General features: G+C 37.6%; 1 pseudogene; it reads left to right on the top strand.

Moving 5' to 3' along the window:
• Positions 1–1368: 1368 nt before the first annotated feature.
• On the top strand, positions 1369–4691 carry LOC143580979 (pentatricopeptide repeat-containing protein At3g09040, mitochondrial pseudogene; annotated as a pseudogene).
• Positions 4692–5624: the final 933 nt, after the last annotated feature.

Raw genomic sequence — 5624 nt, 5'->3', positions numbered from 1 at the left:
TGCACGGCACGCCTGCTCTGTGTCAGCCGCTACCTATCCACCACTCACAGGTAGGGCACGTGCATAGGTTACAGTTGGTAGCGTGTTGGGCCGGCTAAACCCCTTGGAAACCCACCTTCGGCTATAAAAGACAGCAAATGGTATTATCATTTCATCATCTACTATCTCGTATAACTTACTTGATAATTGCTCTAATAGTATTCATATACTTTTATATTTAAAGAGCAATATAGACTGATTCTCACGCCGGAGGGTGGTCACAAGGAGGAACCCCCCCCCCTTCTCAGTGACGAGCTCACGGTGTCTGTTTTGCAGGTTCCCTGAAGTACAACTTACTCTGCTGGACCTAACCTTCGAGGGAAACATTACTTAGCCCCCAGATTACCCATAATCTGCCCGGGGTCACTTAGTGTTTCTTCAGTTAAACAAGTGAGTTGGTATGTTTTTTCAATACACCATGTGCATTTCATAAGCCAAATTACGATGGCAATGCGATTGGTTCTTTTTTGCAATATGCAAGTGTGTTGTGTTCACAATAAATATTTGAGTACAATGTATGAATTTTGGTGTAAAACTCTCTTAACTGTCGGTGAATAATAGACGGGACGTTTTTCACTTACATAACATTCTTTTTCACTTTTTTAATAAAACTATTATTGATGCCCTTATATAATAAATCAATAAACTCAAACCATTTGTAATGTTGGGTTTTGATTTATTCAAAACCATTACTTATTATTTGGTGCACAAGTTCGAGTAAAGACCATCAAAGTCGGACCATGTTGGCACATACCACCCAAAGAAATAAACCCGATCGCTTTGGCATGAACATAATCGATTTGGTAGCCATTTAAACCTCTTAACAACAATAGATTGTCACCAAAGGGTATGCAGATGTGCATAGATACTGTTTATTCGAGACAACCACAAATCTCCAAGAAAACATGAGAGAAGAAGAGTGACTTCAATCAAACGATTCTTATTAATTATCAAAAACTAAAGACATTAAATAGGAAATACTTGTACGAGCTCTAAACAAATAAAAAGGCTAACAATTAGCAATTTAAGTAATAAAACTTATCCGTTAAGAAAATAGAAAATCTTGCACCCCTACTCCTAAATAATGACAAGGTGTACACTTGTGTCGGACCGGAATTCAAACAGGTCAAATTACTGAATTAGAAAAGCATGTCGTATCATGCATAAAGGTACACTGGAAATGCGTATCTCGTTATGTGGTTAAAGGTTCAAGTCTCGTAAGTCGTAAGACTCGTAACAGACAAATTGCAAATTTAGATGTATGATAAAGGTGTGCGAGTTTACCATTAAAAAACTAAAAAAAGAAAAGAAAATATAATTTATTTTTATAATTTAATATTTATTAAAGCAATTGAAAATCTTAAAAATTGGAGGTGTCTCTTCTGAAAATGTGTCACCATGTAGCATACATCAAACTAAGCAAACGAACATTTTGCAGACCAAATTTGCACCAACAATTAACCCAATTCCAAATTCACCAACCCATATTGATTCACCAACAACAAGCATACTCCAATCTTTTGACAATATGTCTTCAACACTGCAAACAAATTCAAGCCCACCAAGTGTTCGACGAAATGCCTCAAAGACTCAAACAAGCTTCCAGAGCCATTAACCTCATTCACGCCCAAAGTTTCATCCTTGGGTTCGATTCAAATGGGAAACTTGGCAATGCCATTGTCGACTTGCACGCTAAATGCGGCAATATAACGTTCGCTCAGAAAGCGTTTGACCGTTTGGAACGAAAAGATACAGTGGCTTGGAACTCAATTCTATCCATGTATTCGAGAGGTGGGAGGTTGGAACATGTTTTGCAGCTCTTTGGGTCTATGCGGGCTTCTGGGGTTGACCCGAATCAGTTCACTTATGCGATTGTGTTATCGGTTTGTGCAAGATTGGCAGACGTGTTGTTTGGTAAGACGGTGCATTGTCGGGTGATTAAAACAGGGTTCATGTGTGATGTGTTTTGTGAAGGATCACTTATTGACATGTATGCAAAATGCAGCCTTGTTGATGATGCATCAAAGATATTTGATGCGTCGGTTTACTCGGATACGGTTTCTTGGACGGCGATGATTGCTGGTTATGTTCAAGTTGGGCTTACCGATAAGGCGATAACATTGTTTAAGGATATGTTGAAACTGGACCGTATACCGGATCAAGTAGCATTTGTAACTGTGATAAGCGCGTGTGTTGAGTCGGGACGTTTTGATGATGCGCGGCAACTGTTTGACAAAATGCGTGAACCAAATGTTGTGGCTTGGAATGTAATGATCTCAGGGCATGCTCGAGACGGTTATTATCATATGGCTATTGATTATTTCAAGAGTATGATTAGATATGGGATTAAACCTACACGATCCACTTTAGGTAGTGTTTTGAGTGCCGTTGCGAGTATGTTTGATCTTGATTGCGGTTCACAAGTTCACGCATTAGCAACCAAACAAGGGTTGTTTTTCAATGTTTATGTTGGAAGTTCTTTAATCAACATGTACTCAAAGTGTCAAGAAATGGGTCTTGCGAGGAGCGTGTTTGACGCATTAGACGACAAGAACATTGTTTTATGGAACACAATGCTTGGAGGTTACACACAAAATAGAAATGCTGATGAAGTAATCGGTTTGTTTATAAAAATGAGACATTTTGGTTTCATACCTGATGAATTCACTTACACCAGTGTTTTAAGCGCGTCTGCTAATTTGAAAAATGTTGAATTCGGGAAACAGTTGCATTCACTTGTCGTGAAATACAAGTTCGACATGAACTTATTTGTGGGAAATGCGTTGGTAGATATGTATGCAAAGTCAAGTTCTTTACAGGACGCTGTAAGACAGTTTAGCATGATAAAGAATCGAGATAATGTTTCTTGGAACGCGATGATAGTCGGGTTTGTCCAGGAAGAAGAAGAACACGAGGCGTTTAGCATGTTTCAGAGGATGAGAAAAGACATGATTACCCCTGATGAGGTATGTTTTGCTAGCTTACTCAGTGCTTGTGCAAATATCCAATCTCTTACCAAAGGAACACAATTGCATACCCTTTTAGTTAAGTTAAATATGGAAACCAGTCTTTATGCGGGAAGCTCTCTTCTCGACATGTATTCTAAATGTGGGGTCGTTTCGGATGCACAAAAAGTTTATAATTCAATGCTGTTGAAAAGTGTAGCTTCTACTAATGCTTTAATTAGTGGTCATATTGGTCAAAATTGTATTGAGATAGCTATAAGTCTGTTTAAAGATATGTTATTTGGAGGATTATTATACCCATCCGAGGTTACATTAGCAAGCTTATTGGATGGCTGCAATGAGCCTTCAAAGTTGGATCTCGGAAGTCAACTTCACGGTTTAGTGATAAAACATGGTTTCTCTAGTTACAATGATGAATTCTTGGCTGTATCTCTTATGGGCATGTATTTCAACACGCGGGTCCCGCCAGATGCAATGGTTGTCTTCTCAGAGTTACCAAACCCTAATAGCACGGTTTTGTGGACGGCTGTTTTATCTGGACTCGCCCAAAACGATTGTAGCGACGTGGCATTGGAGATATACAAAGCAATGAGGTTAAACGGTTCAATTCCCGATCAAGCGACGTTTGTAAGCGTTCTTAAAGCGTGTGCAGCTTTAGCATCTTTAGAAGACGGCCGTGTGGTCCACTCGCTTATTTTCCACACGGGTTTTGACTCGGATGAGTTGACTTGCAGTGGTCTTGTGGACATGTATGCTAAATGTGGGGACATTGCAAGCTCTTCACAAGTCTTTAAGGAAATAATTAACAAAAATGATGTCATCACATGGAACTCGATGATAGTTGGTTTTGCAAAAAATGGTTACGCTAAAAAAGCACTACAAATCTTTAATGAAATGAGGGAGTCAAAGTCAAACATAAAACCCGATGACATCACGTTTCTTGGAGTACTCACAGCTTGTAGTCACGCAGGTAAAGTATCTGAAGGGCGGTTTATATTCGACTCTATGATTTATCACTACAAGATTGAACCGCGTATGGATCATATTTCATGTATGATTGATCTTCTTGGAAGGTGGGGCCATCTAAAAGAGGCTGAGGATATTATTGACAAATTAGATTTCAAACCGAATGCTATGATTTGGGCTACATTTCTTGGCGCGTGTAGAATACATGGCGATGAGATAAGAGGAAAACGCGCGAGTGATGAGCTGGCAAGTTTGGAGCCTGAAAGTTCAGCTTCTTTTGTGTTGTTGTCTAATATATATGCGGCTTCGGGGCGGTGGGACCAAGTGAAGTTAGTTAGAAGGGAGATGAGAGAGAAGGGGGTTAAAAAGCACCCGGGCTGTAGTTGGATTAAGTTGGGAAAGAATACACATTTATTTGTTTCGGGGGATGACTCGCATTCAAGATGTAGTGAGATATATGCGGTTTTGAAAGAATTGAGAGAACCAATGAAGGATCAAGGGCTTGTTACACTAATGGTGTGATTTTGTTGTAGTAATATGTTTACTCAAAAGGTGCAATTTTGCGGGGCGGCGGATTTTTAGAAGATGGAAACGAGACCGTGTTGCAGCAGGAGAGTTGTGATGTATATGACATAAGGTGCATTTTATCTTTATTCATTTCTTTTCTCATTTATTATTCATACAGTTGATCTTCTTAAATGTTCAATTGCCAAAAACCATAATTTTTGGCAATTGAATCTTGGATTTTTTATCCAAAGCAATTCTAATGGTGACTATAAACTAGTCTGCGCGAGAATCTGATAATCCAAAATAAAACAGTGTTACAGAAACATCAAAACGAATTAATCGCAAGGAGTCAAAGATCAAACTTTTGAAATAAAAGCCATGATGACTAAAATATTGAGTTTGTTACTCTAAAATATTGGAAATATAATATTCTGAATAACGAATGAGAAAATTTCCAGTCATATTGGATTGAAATAAATTCAAGACTTCAACTCAAAAGTCAAAACTATCAATTGTTAATTAGTATTATCTTTTCAAAATTATAATTACAAGTATCCCATGATATACAAATACAGTATATGTTAGATTTCATCTCTTAGTAGTGTAGACATTCTGTCATCACATTTAATAATGTTTATGGTATTATGCTATTATATAATACTATACACAATTAGTCAATTGAAAACTGGGGTTGCCACATAATAGTGTGAAATGAATACATATATGGAAGACTATTTTGTTAGCCAAATATAAAACACATCACATTAGGTGGTTGTGTATGTTGACTGAAATATAGGTTTTGATTTCCCTTTACAGTGTAGGAATGGGAATGAGACTAAATTGTTAAAATCATAAAACAATGGTGACCTAATTATTTTATCTTTGTTAATAATACCATATATTGCTTAGACCCCTTGAATCTTGATACTAAAATTTTGACTTTTTAGACATTGTATATATATATTTCTAAAGTTGATATGACTTATTAATTTATAGAGATCAAAAACACATTTGGCAACTTCATCATATGATATTATAATGTTTGCAGGCGGACCGTGTGAATGACTGGTCAGAAGGCACTAAATGCATAATGGATGCTTGGGAAAAGACGATAACGATGATGATCTAATTCGCGACGAGTGCTTG

Source organism: Bidens hawaiensis, unplaced genomic scaffold (genome assembly GCF_021521415.1).
Source record: "Bidens hawaiensis isolate Kalapana, Puna unplaced genomic scaffold, B.hawaiensis_p1.1 tig00030777_1, whole genome shotgun sequence".
NCBI lineage: Eukaryota > Viridiplantae > Streptophyta > Magnoliopsida > Asterales > Asteraceae > Bidens > Bidens hawaiensis.
The sequence above is the reverse complement of the archived record's forward strand: the minus strand, read 5'-3'. Positions and strand labels throughout refer to the sequence as shown.